Below are 18,199 nucleotides of genomic sequence, written 5' to 3'. Positions count from 1 at the left end.
GGGGGGAATCAATCCAGCCCCCATTAAATGAGAGGTCCTAAAAGGCAACGAGCACAGACTCTAGAGTTTTTCTTCTCCCACAGGAGATAGAGCAATGAATAGAACAGGCAAGGTTCCCACTATTTAGTTCACCTTCTACTGAGCAAAAGGCAATTAAACAGTAATAATAAAAAAAAAAAGATAGTTTCAAACATAAGCAAATTCTATGAATAAAATTAAACAGAGTAATAGGCCAGGTGAACAAAAGTGGGGAAAGTAGGCTACATTAGAGTGGTCAGGGAAGGCTCCCTGGAGGAGGTGACATTTGAGCTGAGCTCTATTACTAAGGTAAATTGGGGAAAGGGTAAATGGGATCTCCCTGTATTATTTCTTACAACAGCATATGAGTCTACAACAATCTCAAAAAGTTAAAAAAAAAAAACATACACACACACCATGGCTACCACTACGAGGCTACTGTGTACAAACCTACATAATATGTATACATACACACAACTTTTTTAACCTTAAAAATCTGTTCTATGTAACCCAGTATTTCCAAAACATCATCTCAGCATGTAATCAACATAAAAACCATTAATGACATATTCCTGATCTTTGTACTAAGGCTTTGAAATCCACTGTGTACAACACATCTCGGGTTGGACCAGCCATGTCAGGCGCTCAGTAAACATGTGCGGCTAACAGCCACCATACTGGACAGCGCCACTTCAGAGCTCCCTGCAAGGCCTTTGATCATGAATGTGGAACTTCCACCCTCATTTCTGTCCGCACATACCTTCCTCCTCCCCTCCCCCAGTTTTATAGAGCTATAATTGACAGACAACACTGTGTTAGTTTCAGGTGTCCCACCATAACTCTTATAGCAGGACAGGAAGGGAACCAGGGAGACCAGCGAGCAGGCCACGGCTGCTGTCTGGCAGCTCACAGTTGGCAGCTGGGGCAGGGTGTGATTTGTTTCTATAGCAACACAACCAAATGGACTGGGTGAGGACAGAACAATGAAAGGGATCAAGGAAGAAGGTGCGCAGCCTAAGCAACCGAGTATTTGAGTCCTATCTAACTCCCAGTGCTGCTGTAAGATTAAAGGAGCTAGAATGTGTAAGACACCCTACACACAGCTAGGCACACAGAAAATGCTCAATATATGCGAAAAATCAAAGAAAAATTCGAACCTAAAGTTCCAACATATAAAAAACTAAAGTGAATCTCAGACACTGGATAAAATCTCCCAGTTCCTCTAGAATTGAAAACTAGTTTCCAACTTCATTTTTCAACAATTAACAAGGAGGATCAAGCAGTATATTCAGACCCCTTTCCAACATCCACTTCAATCAAAAAGACATAAACAAGTATCCCAGTAAAGTAAAGGAGCCCTGCGGCTATAAAAATCCAAAGTTCTTTTGGCCAATCCTTTCAATCTAGAAGTTTCAGTAAGATTTAAATTTATATGAGAAGTGGCATATCTTCTAACACAACACTGGCTAGGTAACATCTGTAAGATGATTTGTGCTGGATCTTTTGAAAAGAAGCATCACCAAAATATACTTGGATTCCAGGGGAAAAAAGAGTCAAGAGCCTGTGTAATAAAACATTTAAATAGAACAGTCTATGGGAAATAAAGCTAAGAGATCGTATGTCATTGGGGCCAGATACTGGAATTAAGAGCTTGCTCTTTTTTGACATAAAACTGCATTTTTATTTATATTTGTTTTTGTTATTCGGAGATACGGAACAAGGGTTTAGTTTCTTTGAATGAAGACGTTTATAAAAAGTTTAAGATGCTATAAATTACAAATGGTAAAAAGACAACATTTTTTACTAACTGAAAGAACAAAAAGCAAACTTTTTAAAAAAGCTAAACCTAATGGCAAGTAATGGTTTGAGAAGGGACTATCTTCCTGAGAAATTAAGTTTGGGGCACTGACTTTCTGACCTGGATTTATTTAACTCTCATACCCAGGAGACCTAACAGTTGATTGTCTGTCCAAACAAACACTGCAGAAATTTATTATAACCATCAGGGATATTCCATTTCTCTTCCCACAGTATCTACGAACTCTTATCTCAGACAGATATGTGTGTGTGTGGTTTGGATGGATGTTCTGCATAATTAGAATTCTTTGCAGTGCTAAGGAGAAAGCAGAGTGTTTAAAACTTAGCCTTCATTTAAAAGAAAATGGATTTTTTTAGAGGGATTCTGGCTTTGGGAAAGCTATTTTTAATTAGGAGTTGAGCAAAGTGTTATAAGAAAAATATAGACAAATGAAGATACTGTTTATATTTCAAAGATGGTGAAACAGATTCTGCTATGAAGTTTTTTCCAACATTAATCCCCTGTAAACCATTTCTTAGGAAAACTATTTTTATCCCTTTATCAACTTGGTTGATAAGTATTTCATTTCCCGTGCAAGTATGGACACGCTATATAAAATGAAATTGTTGTCATGCTTCAGGAACAAACATTTTGCAAATAAAAATGAAGCTTACTGTGCTATAGTATTTGTTAGACTGACAAATGACTCTGGGGCTCAGGAAATCTCAGAACAAGAGTCCATATGAGAGGCACGCTTGACTTACAAAAAGCTCCCAAGAGCTCCAAGGGGTCCCGCCAGATGGGAACACAACCCCCAGAAAACCGGGATTAATGTTAATTAGCCCAGAACACATTTTCAGGCACGACTGCACTGCCTTGTAACAGATCAGATGCTATTATCATTTTTACTTTTCAGATGCAAAAAACTGCAGCTCAGAAAGTCTGATGGCCAAGCTCCCAAGTAAGTTAAGTGCCACAGCCGCCAAACTCAGCCCCCTGAACCCGCGCAGTAGTGACAGCAGTGGCAAGAGCAGGAATGGCGGTGGCAGGGGCAGCCCCTCAGTTGCACCCACCGCGTGGCTGGGCTTTGTTCTCGGCGCTGTGTGTGTCCACTCATGAAACCCTCACCACAGCCCTGCGAGGGAGGCAGGCAGGTTTGTCTGTGGACCACCAGCCTCCTCTTTCTCTACACTGCCCATCATATATGCCCTGCTGCCTTCTCCCCAAAATCAAAATGGGCACCCCAAAGCCTTCACGTTCTCTCTACCCAAATCAAAAACTGGTTCTAAAATGTTAATTGTTGAAGTTTAGATGATGTGCACTGGGGGTTTCTTTACACTCCTCTAGGTTTTTTTTTTTTAATATTTATTTATTTGGCTGCCCCAGGTCTTAGTCGCAGCATGTGAGATCTAGTTCCCCGACCAGGGATCAAACCTAGGCCCCCCTCTGCACTGGAGTGTGGAGTCTTAGCAACTGGACCACCAGGGAAGTCCCTCTATGAATGTTTATGTTTGAACATCACCTTATAAACATTTTTTTTTATGCTTTCCTGTGGAATCTGACTTAACTAGAAGACTATCCACTAACAATGAATTCAAAGGAAATGTTCTGAAAGATGGTTATGTAATAACAGAAAATGACAAATTCGTTCATTCATTCCATGAACATAAATTGAGGGCCTGTAGGTTAGGATCTGTAAAGGTCCGATGAAAGACTGCTGTCCTCAACAGGCTAAGAGTTTAGGAGTAGATACAAAACAAATGCAAAAATAAGTATAGAGGAGTACTATTTGTGATAAATGCTATTTTTAAAAAGGTTCAAATAAAGTGCTATGTGAATTGGAAAAAGAAGTGACATCAGAACAACGTGCATTACGGATTTTTCTAGGACAGTACGAAATTTTTGTGTACCAAACAGTAAATATCATCTAGAATCCGAGAGTGGCCACAAGGAGAAATGGGCTAAACCCAAAATCACAATTGGCGCTGGCAGGCCCACATGCCCTCTTTTATGGTATTAAGATGATTTCCAGACTGAAATTCAGGCCTCTCAGTAAAAAGGCGTTGACATTCCTCCCAAGTCCTTGGATTAAAATATACTGATTGGAGAAGGTCTTTCTGTAAAGATCAACAGCACAACACCCAAAATACAAAAAATGGAGAAATAAATGTCCAACAGTAGGGTTTGGTGATAATCATTCCTGTCAACTGATGCACAGTAATCTCTACATAACAATTTAAAATGAAATAAAGTAGAAGCTCTCTCCTTGATGGGATCAGGACTAATAACGGTAGAATCCATTAAAAACAAAAACAGCCAGGTAAAGGAGAGGACTCATTGAAAATGTACGTTACTTGCCAAATATTTGATAAGGGACCAAGGTGGTTTCTTTGAGAATAAGTTCTAGCAATTAAAGTTTCTGCATGACCACACCCAGGAAATGATTTCCAGTTTTCACTGAAAAGCCACTTGTGAAGTTGTACAAAGGCAAAAGGGCTTTCCTGGTGGCTCAAACAGTAAAGAATCTGCCTGCAATGCAGGAGACACAGGTTCGATCCCTGGGTGGGGACGGTCCCCTGGAGAAGGGCATGGCAACCCACTCCAGTATTCTTGCCAGAGAATTCCATGGACAGAGGAGCCTGGCAGGGTCCAATCCAGGGTCGAATCCATGGAGTCGAAAAGAGCTGGACATGGCAAAAATTCTACATTTTGATTAATTTTTTTCTCTCAATCTTTTCAGAGGTCTCTTCCACCTCTAAAACTGACAAGAACTTTTTAAATACTCATTCACCTTTTGGATGGGGGTGCATGGACTCAGTCATGTCTGACTCTGTGACCTATGGACTGCAGCCCACCAGGCTCCTCTGTTCATGGATTTCCCAAGCAAAGAAGACTAGTGGGTTGCCATTTCCTTCTCCAGGGGATCTTCCTGACCCAGGGATTGAATACAGTCTCCTGTATTGGCAACCGGATTCTTTACCACTCAGCCACCAGGGAAGCCCACTGTTCTAAGAAGCTCACTAAGAAGCTCATTAAAGAAGTTCTTTAATACGTAATAACAGTCTTTTACAAATAAGGAAACTGAGGCACAGGGAAGTTAAGTAATTTGCTTGAGATAATACAACTAGTAAACAGCAGATTGAGAATTCAAACCCAGGCCATCTGGTCCCAGCTTAGTGACTTGAACCATTAAAACTCCCTAAAACCAAATGGTGAGCTCAGCTGTGTACTGGTGCTCGAGAGCAGTACTAGCCAATAGAAGTTTCTGCAATGATGGAAACGTTTTATATCTGAGCTGTTGAATTCAGTGATCACCAGTCGCATGTGGCTATTGAGACTGAGAGACTGGATTTTTAATTCAACTTTAATTAACTAAAATTTAAACAGTCAGGGAGCTTCATTGCTGGTCGAGCAGTTGAGAATCTGCCTGCCAATGCAGGGGTCACAGGTTCGATTCCTAGTCTGGGAAGTTCCCGTGTGCTGAGGAGCAACTAAGCCCCGTGTGCCACAACTACTGAGCCAGCACTCTAGACCGTGAGCCACAATTACTGAGCCCCTGTGCTCCGGAATGAAGCCTATGCATCTACAGCCTGTGTTCTGCAACAAGAGAAGCCACTGCAATAAGAAGCCTGCGCACAGCAATGAAGAGTAGCCCCAGCTAGAAACAACTATAGAAAACCTGCGTGCAGCAACGAAGACCCAGCAGAACCAAAAATAAATTAAAAAATGAACAAATCTTAAAAAAAAAAAAAAAAAAACAGTCACATATGGCCAGTGGCTATTGTATCAGACAGCAAAGCAGAGCTATTTTCTAGCCAGGAACATTCTGAAGGCTGTGGAAATTAAACACTAAGTTTTACAGCAACAATGGAGAGGCTTTCACTAAGTGGAGATTGGACTAGAAGCTCCTAGTCGGACACGACTGAAGCGACTTAGCAGCAGCAGCAGCAGTGTAATATTAGGGCTTCCCTGATGGCTCAGATGGCTAAAGAATCTGCTTGCAATGCTTGAGACCTGGGTTCAATCCCTGGGTGGAGGGAATGGCAATCCACTCCAGAATTCTTGCCTGGAGAATCCCATGGACAGAGGAGCCTGGTGGACTATAGTCCATGGGTTCACAAAGAGTCTGAGCGACTAACACAGACAGATTGTAATGTTAACCAAATGAAGAAACACTTGTGATGTTGTTAAATGGAAAATATGAAATTATAAGACATTGTATCAAGTATGTCTCATTACTGAATTCAAAAAACATGAATAAAAAGACAGTACACTCATTCAAGACTGGCTTCTTCCAAATGGAAAGTATGGAGGTTATGGCTGGCTGCCTTCAGAGGTGGGCACTGCACATCACCAGATCTGCATTTTCCCTCTGTTTCGCAGCAAGGTATCCCTCTATTGTTGGTAACAGTGGTGTGTCCAGCTAAGAAAGGACATTCAGCAGCCTCCTCACAGACATAAACGGTTAATGAGGTGTAAGCTGTACGTGCTGGCCGAGGCTTCTGGTATTTGAAAGGGTGTCCTTGGCCCTCCCTTCTACTTCTTCCTGCTTCAAGGAAGGACTGTTTGGTTGGAGAGCCAGAAGCCCAGTTGTGACCTCAAGGTGACCATGAGCGTGCCAGCCATGTTATAAGGACAGTGAAGCAGAAACAGAGAAAGATCTGGACTGTGGCAGTCCCATGCCAGCAAGATTGCCTATTTTGGACTTGATGTCTTTTGAAAGAAAAATAATTTGTCTTAAAGCCAACCCAAATCCTAGCTGACCAAACTACTTGGTATCCATTCCTCCTATTCACAGAAAAACTGCCTAACAGACATGCAATTCTGTTCTGGATTGGCCTAAAGATAATTTCATCCCAGTTGTAAATAACTTCTTTAAAAACCAGGCTGAAGTCAACAAGGCATGGCGTTGCCCTGGTGACAGGAAGTGGCTCGAGAAGTGGGCACATGACTCGATTCAGGCCAATGACATTGCAGGATCAGTACTGGGGGCGGGGGATGGAAGAACAGAGGAAGTAAGAATCTTTCTATTCCTTTGGTAGGTGCTGTACATGGATCTGGGGCCCAGAATTGCTGCCCATATTTTGCTGCTGGCCCGAGGATGAAGCCAACACCCCAGGGAGGGCAGAGCAGCCTGAGACAGCGGATTATGTTAATGATAAAGTCTGTGCTGCCTCTGGGATCTTTATAAGTGCCACAAAATATCCACAGTACAGAGAGATCATCTTAGAGGCAAGGGACTAGGTGCTGAGTGCTATTCAAATATTGTGAGAAAGGCAAATAAGGGAGGTCTTCCCAAGGGGCATGCAAAGTCAGGCACTGGGTCTTTAACAGTTCTGTGACTTTTCCATGAAAAGTGAAAGTGTTAGTCACTCAGCTGTGTCCAACTCTTTATGACCCCAGGGACTATAGACCACCAGACTCCTCTGTCCATGGGATTCTTCAGGCAAGAATACTGGAGTGGGTTGCCGTGCCCTCCTCCAGGGATCTTCCCAACCCAGGGATTGAACCTATATCTCTTATGCCTCCTGCATTGTCAGGTAGGTTCCTGCGCTGGCCACCTGCGGAGCCCACTGGAGTGGGTAGCTATTTCCTTCTCCAGGGGATCTTCCTGACCCAGGGATCAAACCCAGGCCTCCTGCATTGCAAGCAGATACTTGACCATCTGAGCCACCAGGGAAGCACATGCCTTTTCCATACCAGGTCTGATAAAGAAGTTACTACACACACAGTAAGGTACCAAATAGTGAGTTATTTAGAAGAACTTTTTGTTCTTCTGGTCTTCTACAGGCTTCTGCCAAGAAAGGACTTCCCTGGTGGTCTGGTGGTTAAGAATTCCCCTGCCAATGCAGGGGACATGGGTTCGATTCCTGGTCCAGGAAGACTCCACATGCCTCGGAGCAGCTAAGCCCCATCAGCTGCAACTCCTGAAGCCTACGAATCCTTGAACCTCTGCTCCAGAACAAGAGAAGCCACTGCAACGAGACGCCTGTGCGCCACATCTAGACAGTAGCCCTTGCTTGCAGCAACTAGAGAAAGAACACGAAGCAAGAAGACCCAGCACAGCCAAAAATAATAAATACACTTGTATAAAAAAAGGTCACTGAATAAGTGGACATGTTTCAAAGGCATTACAATAACCCTAACAGTTAGCAGATAATGTCAAGTGCTTACTAACTACCTGCCAGACCTTGTGCTGAGCCCTTTACTTTCATGCAATCCTCACAAGAGACGAGGAACTTTCATTATATCCATTTTACAATGAGGAAATGCTGAAGCTTAGAAAGAAAATTTAATTTTTTTTTTTTTTTTAAAAGAAGCAGACTCAGAACAAACTAGTGGTTACTAGTGGGACAAGGGAAGTGGGAGGGGCACTACAGGGGTGGGAGAAAAAGGGTTATTGCGGGATTATATGAAATCATATTTGTGACAGAATTTAAAGAAATTTTCACTCAATAAAAAAATTAAAAAAAAAAAAAAGATGATCCTCCTATTCAAATGCTAATCACAATAAGGGCTTTTCTATGAGTTACCAAGGAAATTAAAACATTAAAAAAAAAAAAGGAAAGAAAGACTAAGTAACTTGTAGAAGAAAGTAGAAAGGGCCAAGACTCAAACCCATGTCCAAAGGACTCCAATGCTTCCTAATCAAGCCTTCGTATTGCTTCCTCTGGATACATAAAAACACATCTATGATTCTCCTGAGACCGCGCTGTTTTAAAATAATCTGTTCTCTTGACCCTCTAAGTACACTATACTCAGACCACAATGGTTTGGTTTGGAAAAGATGGCCATATGCACCACATACAACAAGCAGAGCTCATCAAGAAACACTGAATGTTAAACCCTATGCACACAAGACAATACAATTACATGGGGCTTCCATGGTGGCTCAGGTGGTAAAGCATCTGCCTGCAATTCGGGAGACCCAGGTTCAATCCCTGGGTCGGGAAGATCCCCTGGAGAAGGAAATGGCAACCCACTCCAGTACTCTTGCCTGAAAAACACCATTGGCCAGAGGAGCCTGGGGGGCTACAGTCCATGGGGTCCCAAAGAGTTAGACACGACTGAGCGACTAATCTATGTTGCAAATCAGATCACCAGCACTTCTTTTCCAAGCTTCCTTTTGGTGGCGGGTAGAGGTACACAGCAGGCAGGCTTATGGAACTGGGCATGGGAGAAAAGCAGATTAACTCCCGTAATGCTGGAACTCCTCTCCCAAACAGTTCCTCTACCTACTAATCCCCAACCAACTGCAGGTACAGTTTGAAAAGCACTGATACAGTGTGATTTTGCCAACACATAAGACCAACCCAGGACAGCAATGCTGTGAGCAACCAGTATTGAACTGAATATATAGGCTCTATTCTCTGAGCACATACTGAGAACATGACTCAGGATTGGGGCTTCCCAGGTGGCACAATGGTAAAGAATCCGCCTGCCAATGCGGGAGATGTGGGTTCGATTCCTGGGTCAGGAAGATCCCCTGGAGGAGGGCATGGCAACCCACTCCAGTATTCTTGCCTGGAGAATCCCATGGACAGAGGAGCCTCGTGGGCTACAGTCCATGGGATCACAAAGAGTCAAACATGACTTTATGACTGAGTACGCACACGTCATGAAATAGTAAGTAGATCGAGGCAACGATCATTAACAGCTGCTAAAACCATTTTGTGAAAGGCTGATGAGAAACTTATAATGAAGGGATCGTGCTAACAAACCCCTGAACCCATGATCAATCTTACCAGGTGAGAATCAGCCTTTACTGCCTGCTGATATGATACACAACACCACTCATAAAGAGCAACAGCCAAAAAAAATAAAGGGAATGGAGGAGGACATTAGAGGGATATAACCAGGCAAATCCAGAGTAGCTGGACGGGACAAATGACCTGAGTTTTCAACAAATGAAAGGTAAGGGGAAAAAAGAACAGGCAAAATTGCTACAGATTCTAAGACTTAAGCGACTATCACCCAGATGTGATCCTTGTTTAGATCCCAATTCCAACAAACCAAGTGTGAAAGACGTCTATGAGATAACCAGAAAACTGAGAACCAAATGGATACAAGGTAATGTTGAGGAGTCATTCCTGTTCATTTTCTTAGGTGTGATCATAGGGGCGAAAGGGGAAAGAAAAAAATCCTTCTCTCTCATATGCATATTAAAGTATTTATAGATGAAATGATATGATGTCTTAGGATTTGCTTTAATATAATCTATGGTGGGGAGGGAGTGGAGGGTATAGATGGAATAAAACTGACCATTTGTTGGTATCTGTTGAAGCTGGGGTATGAGTATAAGGTATGTATTATATTATCTTTTTTACTTTTGTATATGTTTAAAACTGTACATAAGAGGCGGCTATAATATAAAAAGAAAATAAGAAAACCTAGATTCAAAATCCAGAATTTATTAAATGTAGGAGCTAGGAGGTTTCTTAAAGCCTCTGAAATTCAATTTCCTCATCTGAAAATAGGAATGATAATCCCTATCTAAGAATTATTGGAAGGAATGAAATGAGATCGTGGGTTCACATCTTGTGGACATGCAGCTCTTAAAAACTGCAAAATGCTTATGAGATGTCAGCACAACAGTTAGTTCCCTCTCTGGGAGGCTCTGGAAGCAGAGATATTACAGGTTTGTGGGAGGAGAAGTAGGTAATGAGCTGAATCCATCTGGACTCTTAACAATTTTTGCTTTGTAGTAAGCATTTGGTAAGACACTGTTTACCTCATTGGCCCCCTTTTCCCCAAAGGACAAAGATATTTGCAATTAACTGAAGGTCTGTAACTTGAGTTGTTTATATTTCTTGTTTGCTTTTCCAATTATATTTCCCCTGCTAAAGGTAGAAAGTCAAGTAACAGGAGACTGTGTCGTTAAGATAAAACTGAATGCAATTAGGAATCAACGTAATCTAAACAGGACTTTAAAATATTTCAGGTGCTTTTAGAAGAGTAGATATGCATCTTTTAGCACCAATGCTTTGTCTCAAATAAGAGGAAATTAACAAAGGTTCAAGTCTAAGTAACACAAAGGGAAATTTTGCACTCTGGCTTCAGCTCGCAGAATGGATTGGCCACGGTGATCTTTCTATAACTCGAATGTGATTAAGTCATTTCCCTTCTTTTCAATGGTTTCCTTCTACTATCAGGAAAGAGTCTAAACCGCTGAACAAAAAGGCTCAGGTGGCTCTCTAACCTTATTTCCTCCCTCCTCCCCAAGTCTAAATCCCATGGACAGAGGAGCCTGGCAGGCTACAGTCCATGGGGTCGGAAGAGTCTGACACGTCCGAGTGACTTTCACCTTACTTCACGTCCCCAAGTCGAAGCCCTTTCTCCCCACAGGCCCCCAAGGCTTTGTCCTTCACGCCTTTCTCCCTTACCTCTTGGTTGTCAAGTCCTGTTGATTCTCCCGAACGCTCTCTCAAATCAGCCCACTCCATTCCATTCCTGCAGCCACTGCCCCAGGTCTGACCTTTTTTTTTTCAACCTTTATTCCCCCATCTCCCCAAATAGGATATATCCTTATTGGTTTATTTTTTTTTCTGATTATGAAAGCCATTCATGCTCATAAAAAAGAAAACTAAGGCAATAAGGAAAGGAATAAAAAGGTCCCCATGGATCTCAGGACACAAAGAACTTATCTTTCTGGCACATTTATTGTCTGTAGCAGCATTACTCAAAATAGCCAGAAGGGGAAAGCAATGCAAATGTCCATCTATGGAAAGAATAAACAAAATGTGTTCATACATACAATGTATATACAAAATGTGTATATCCATACAGTGGAATATCATTCAGCCTTAAAAAGGCAGGAAATGCCGACATGCTAACACTGATGCACCTTTAGGACATTATGCTGTTGTTGTCGTTTAGTAGCTAAGTAGTGTCTGAGTCTTATGTGACTCCATGGACTATAGTCCGCCGGGCTTCTCTGTCCATGGGATTTGCCAGGCAAGAATACTGGAGTGGGTTGCCATTTCCTTCTCCAGGGGATCTTCCTGACCCAGGGATCGAACTCATGTCTCCTATATTGGCAGGCGGATTCTTTACCACTGAGCCACCAGGGAAACCCTTAGGATATTATGCTCAATGGGAAAAAAAAAATCACAAAAAGATAAAAATTGAATGATTTCACTTATATGAAGTATCCAGAGTAACCAAATTCATAGAAACAGAAAGTAGGATGGTGGTTGCCAGAGACTAGGGAGAGGGAGAAACATGGAGTTGTTTTAATGGGCGTAAAGTTTCAGATTTGCAAAATGAAAAAATTCTAGAGGTTGATTGCACAAGGATGTAACTATCCTTAACACTATTAAACTGTACACTTAAATATGGTTATGATAAATTTATGGATTGCTTACCAAAATAAAAAACTGTCTTAAAGAACTCATCTCGGGACTTCCCTGGTGGTAAGTCGCTACGCTATGGGAGTGACACTATGCAATGGTACGACACCACGCTGCCAACGCACGGAGGGTGGGTTCAATCCCTGGTCAGGGAAATAGATTCCATGTGCCACAGCTAACAAGATCACTCCTGCCACAGTGAAGATTGAAGAACCCGTGGACCACAGCTAAGACCAGCACAGCTAAATAAAAAATAAATATCTTTTAAAAATAAAATAAAGAACTCATCTTTCTAGACGTCTTTCCTACATATATATATATATATATATATATATACATACACACACACACACTTAGAAAACACCAGAAACCAAGTAAAATCTGTTTTTACACTAAAACATCCTTCTCATATCTATGGCTCCCACCTTCTTCATGGCTGATCGCACCCATCACATGACCACATCATAATTTAGCCAGTCTGTTACTAGTTTTTCAATATTATAAAACATCATAGTCAACATCTTTGTATATTTTCTCATTATGTCTCATAATAGACATCTGGTTTTTTTACATGCTTTGTTCCTGGTATCAATACCCTGATTTTCCCAAAGAAAAAATTACTTCCTCTTCATACAAACACACTTCCTGACCTATACTCCCCAACCTCCAGCCAACTCTTGTCCTATCTGACTAGCCTGGGTGCCTTTATTTTAAGGTTTAGTCTTTATTTATTTTTCATGTTGCTACTGCCATTTCACCTACAATTCCATTTTCTTACTCCTACTGCTGGTACAAAGCTATTGTTTTTTGTCTCTCTTACAGCTTGCTTATTTTTAACTCAATTCTCTTGGATTTTTTCCAGCATATCATCATCTCATAGGTAGACAATCATATCATTTAAGGAATGATTAAGAGCAAAAGCTCTGGGCTCAGGCCTGGATTCAAATCCTATGTAACCCGGGCTAAGCATTATCCCCCAGTGTCCTCATCCATAAGCTGGGAATTACAGTAGAGGCGCTCTCTCTCCCAGGGTTGTTGTAAAAAGCATGCTTTCAACTGAGACTAGTGCCTGGAGAGGGCTTAACACAGTGCTACTTCAATAAATGTCTCCTATTTGATGAGAAGGAATATAGAACTTTCCACATTTACATCTTTATTTTTCTGCTGGCATTACATGGGCGCATTCCTTTTCAGCAATTACCTTGCTTACCATATGTCCAGAAAGAAGAAGAAAAAAAAAAAAAAAAAACCACGTCATCAGACTCTTTGTAAAGGATCTGTGCTGTGGATCGTATCCACTCTCACATTTTTGGCAAGTTGTTTGTGCCATTTATTTTCCCCTGAGAAAATCTCCTGTATTTTCTCAGTCTCTCCCTCCCTTACTGGCTCTACCATCAGCATTTACATCTGCTCCTGTCTGTCTTCTGCTTAAAAAGACTTCACCTGATTCCCCAACTGCTCTCCAGCCTTCTCCTCGCCTCTCTTCACAGCCAAACTTCTTGGAGCTGCCTACACGTTACTTTCTCACATCCCACTCGCTCCTCATTCCACTGACATATTACATTGAACCTTTGGAAGATGCCGATATTATAGATTCCGCCCCCATCATTTCACCAAATCTGCTCAATTGGGTTTCTCGGTGACCTCTATATTTACTTAAGCAAAAGGCACATTTTAACATGTAACTTAGTTTACTTGAAATCTCAACTGCATCCAACAAAGTGGATCTCTTCCTTGGGCTTTCCTTACTACACTCTCCTAGCTTTCCTCCCACTTCTCTGGCCATTTCTTCTTGGTGTAGTTCTAAGTGAATGGTTCTGCCAAGAGTGTACAAGATAGTGACCCTGAATGATGTGGGCCTTAAAAAAAAACAAAAACCACTCTCTGGATGGGTCTCTTCCAGTACTGATTCAGTTCTAGCTGTACTGGACTACTTCTGTCTCTATGAATGTACCTTTGAACATGTCTAGAATACATGCCATGAGGGTAGGAACCTGATTCCTTACACAGGGCCTGGCATGTAACAGATGCTCAATAAATACATTTTATTTTGAATCACCATAAATGAATAGCTGCAACGTGAAAAACAGACTGGAGGAGTGATGAGACCAAGAGAGAACAAAAACCCCTGATCTTTTGGAAACCACACCTCTGATCACACACACACACACACACACACACACACACACACACACACAACACATACTCACTGCCCTGATTTAAATCCTTTGGTGTTCCCCACCAACCCTCACGACAAAGTCCAAACTTACAGGGAGACACAAGAATCTTTCAGAAAGGCACCTGCTTCTCTCTCAGACACACCTAGCTAGACCACTTCCACTTCCCAGAATGTCTCTAACCACTAATAGATGTCCAAAAAGCCTGCACTTTCTCCCCAGAACCTTGCACTGGTCTGTTCTCTCTGCCCAGAACACTATGCACTCCACTAGCTTCATCTTCCGGCCAATACAAAGGTAGCTGTCACGTCTCATTTCGGAAAGCATCTTCTTTTGGAATCGCTCTTTAACCATCCTCCCCAACCTCATCTCCGGAAATCTGGGTTAACTGCCTTCTCTGTGTATTCACAGTCCCCTGAATGTCCAAAAATCATAGCTGGAACCACAAAGAGCTCCTATTTATACCTGAACACTGTGGAGTTCCCTGAGGACAAGATGTCTCATTCACTTATTTTTACCCCTGGCGATCAGCCCAGGCCCTGGAACACAACACATGCTCGATAATGGACCTTCTTTAGTAGTAGTAGTAATAATAATAGCTCCCGAGGATTGAGGGTTTAGCTGCAAAGATCTGAAATATATTATTTACTTTGTAATAACCTTTTAAAACAGGTGCTATGATTGTCCCCATTCTGCAGATGGGAAAACTGATGTACAAAGAAGTTAATCCTCTCTGGCCCCCAAAGAGTCCTACAGACGCACATTTTCGGCAGTTCGGAGTTCTTTCTCGACCCCCAAATAAGACGTGCTTTAAAAAAACTTTTGAATCAAGCCAATTGCCCCCACCCCCATCCCTACCTCCAACATAATGAACGCAAAGCGACTCCCCGCCCGCGCTCGACGGAATTAAACTGCTCGAGGGGCTCCTCCCAGGCGCCAAGGATGGAGGAGGCGGGGAGCCGAGGATAAAGGTCAGGCCCTGTCTCCTTTCCGGAAATCCCAGCGGCCCAGCCCCTCGCCCGCTGCGAAGAAGCGACGCCGGGAGCCGAGCGTTGGGGCCGCGATTGCCCGCCCGGCCCCTGCTCACCTGCCGTCCCGCCGGCCAGCGGAGCCCGGGCCGCCGGCCCGCAGCGCCTCCCCAGGGCTGCCAGGCGCCCGCCGAGCGCAGCGGAGCCCGTTGCCTTGGCGACTGGAGCTGCCGAACTCCCGAGGCTCGCGCTACGGCGGCTCGGAGGGGACCAGGAGGCTTCGCGGCCCCTTCCGCAGCCCCCGAGCGCGCCGAGGAGGGGCAGCGGGTGGAAGTCCCAGTTCTGAGCCGCGAGGGACCCGGGTTGGGGGCTGGCAGCCTGAAACTTGGCCCGGAGGGACGGGAGAGGGAAGGAAATGTTGAGGGGGAAAAGGGGACAGCCAAACTGGGGGGAGGACTTGTGCTTCGGATCCTGCCTGTGCCTCAGTTTATCTCTCTGGCACCTGAGATGGAGACTATTCTGGGAGAGATGACGGAGCCGCAGGCGGAATCTTGCTAGACTGGGAATATTTAAAGAAGAAAACTGATGTGGGAGGGGTGGCGCATGCCTCTCTCTTTAATTTCCGAAGCAGTGGTATGACAAAGAATTCTTTTTTTTTTTTTGGCCATGCCCACCACCCGTGGGTAGTGAAAACTCCGAATCCTAACCACCTGACGGCCAGCCAGTTCCCCAAAGATTTTTTTTTTTTTTTAACTGAAACCAAAACCAAACCAACCAACTAAACAAAACCCCTTGTTTCTTTGGGTTCATGGTGAGAATGAGTTCACCAGATTTAATTTCAGTGTGAGAAATAACATACTGTAACCTGTGATCAGCAGTTATACGTCGTGGAATAATCCTGCAGATAATCTTGGGACATGAACATAAAGGATATTCATTAGTTCATTGTTTATAACAGTAGAAGGGCTGAGAAGAAGCTAAACATCTAGGACTGATGAATTAAGTACATTATAGTACATCCATAAAATGGATTATCATAGAATTAAGGAGGACTGAAATAGACGTAGATACAGTTTAGCAATAGACTGGTCTTCAAGCTATGCATACAGCTATCAACGGAAAAAAAAAAAGTACAACCTGAAAGTTGAGAATTTTGGCAGACAAAATTGAGGACTTAAGTCCAGGACACACCCTCTCAGATAGCTTTGAGAAACTTCTCTGAAGAGAACAGGGAGGATGCGGGATATATTGGAGTTTTTGCAACACAGATTACTGTTAAAGAAAACCAGACATCTCAAGGTATGGGTCTGCCCTTTCTATGCAAGAGTCTGGGCACACTGAAATCATTCCTTTGATAAGCACGTTAACTACCTAGGTCCAGTATCCAGATTTCCTTCATCCTGAATTCCTTCAGGTGCACAGCTGGAGTGACTGCAGTGGCCAAGGGTTTTGTCTCCATCCTGAGTTCCTTCAGGGCTCACTGTCCTGGGTGGTGGTAGTGGCTTAATGGCTGCAGCATCCTTTGTTTTCTCACATGTCACTTAGAAGTTGGCACTTACCGTCGGTACTTGCTGTCTTCCTTTGCTGCAGTTAAGAGCCGCTGCAGTTGCTGACCTTTCAGCACCTCCTAAAAAGAAGTCAGAGATGGAGATCAGCAATGAGGCACTCTGTGCTCTGGGAATAACTGGTAAAACAGGTCTCCAGATAGTTAAATAGTTTCAAAAGACGGTTTTATGAGCCCAAGTCTTGCATTTCATCATATCTAGAAAAGCACTAAAATCTTTGCTGAGGATGTCTGCTTCTCATGACTAATCTTCATGAGACTAGCAGCAGCAACCTTCGGCAAGAATCTGTGCCTGATTTTATGTACTTCCCCATCATCAAAATCACATATATACTGAACTCCACCCTGCGTGCCCCCAGCCCAGCACTTCTCAGAGCTGTCTGAAATGCTGTCTCCCAGGTTATAGTCCTTATTTTGCTCTCATGTGTGTTTCTTTTCAGTCGACACATAGCAGGCAACATTTTCCATTTCATACAGCAACAGTCTCCTAACTAGTTCTGTCTTTGCTCCTGCTGTGACCTCCAGCCCTGCCTCAGTCTCCTCTCTACCCCAAAACCAAAATGATCCTTTTAAAATGTAAATATGATCACATCCTTCCCCTGCTCAAAAACTTTTGAGTGTACTGAATAAAATCTAGAGTTGCCATGGTCAACGACAGACACCACCGCCCACAAGGTGAACTACCTCCATGAATGCCTGTCCCATACGATCTCTCACCATGTTCCCTCTTGCCCATGCTCCAGCCACCCAGTCTTTGTGGTTTTTAAGTTAAGCAAACTTCTATCGTGGGATTCCCAAGTGGTTTAGTGGTAAAGAATCCGCCTGCCAATGCAGCAGACGCAAGTTCCATCCCTGGGTCAGGAAGATTCCCTGGAGGACAAAATGACTCCAGTATTCTTGCCTGGAAAATCTCAAGGACAGAAGAGCCTGGCAGGCTACAGTCCATGGGGTGGCAAAGAGTCAGACACAACTGAGCGAGTGGGCCTGCGTGCCTACTTCCATCTTGGGGATTTTCCTCCTGCTGTTCCACATTGGAAACACTTTTCCTCCAGATAGTCCCATGACTTCCACACTTCCTTCAAATATCTGCTCAAATGTCAGTCTTCAAAAAGACTTGTCCTGACTGCTTTCTTTAAAAAAGGCCCAGCAACTCTGTCTTGTCTTCTCCTGGTTTATTTTTCTTCACAGCTCTTGTCAGTATCTGATGTCATTTTATACAGTTATTTGTTGCCTGTTTCTTTTGGTTCCCAGTGAATTTAAGGTTCTTGGCTCATCTTGAAAGAATTCAGAGACAAGCAAGGAGGTTAAGAAAGTAAAGTGAGAAT

General features: G+C 43.1%; 1 protein-coding gene across 2 annotated transcripts in view; it reads right to left on the bottom strand.

The window, feature by feature from the left end:
- Nucleotides 1-15,567, bottom strand: part of PKIG (cAMP-dependent protein kinase inhibitor gamma) — an 80,172-nt gene extending 64,605 nt beyond the window's left edge. Inside the window, exon 1 of one of the 2 annotated variants that reach the window (XM_070801736.1) lies at nucleotides 15,430-15,567. The gene's annotated coding sequence lies outside the window, so the exon portion shown is untranslated. Of the gene's footprint in view, nucleotides 1-15,200; nucleotides 15,386-15,429 lie in introns of those variants that run through there. The other variant, XM_019972445.2, reaches the window with a different exon arrangement.
- Nucleotides 15,568-18,199: the final 2,632 nt, after the last annotated feature.

The sequence above is a fragment of the Bos indicus genome, chromosome 13 (assembly GCF_029378745.1).
Source record: "Bos indicus isolate NIAB-ARS_2022 breed Sahiwal x Tharparkar chromosome 13, NIAB-ARS_B.indTharparkar_mat_pri_1.0, whole genome shotgun sequence".
NCBI classification, from domain to species: domain Eukaryota; kingdom Metazoa; phylum Chordata; class Mammalia; order Artiodactyla; family Bovidae; genus Bos; species Bos indicus.
The sequence above is the reverse complement of the archived record's forward strand: the minus strand, read 5'-3'. Positions and strand labels throughout refer to the sequence as shown.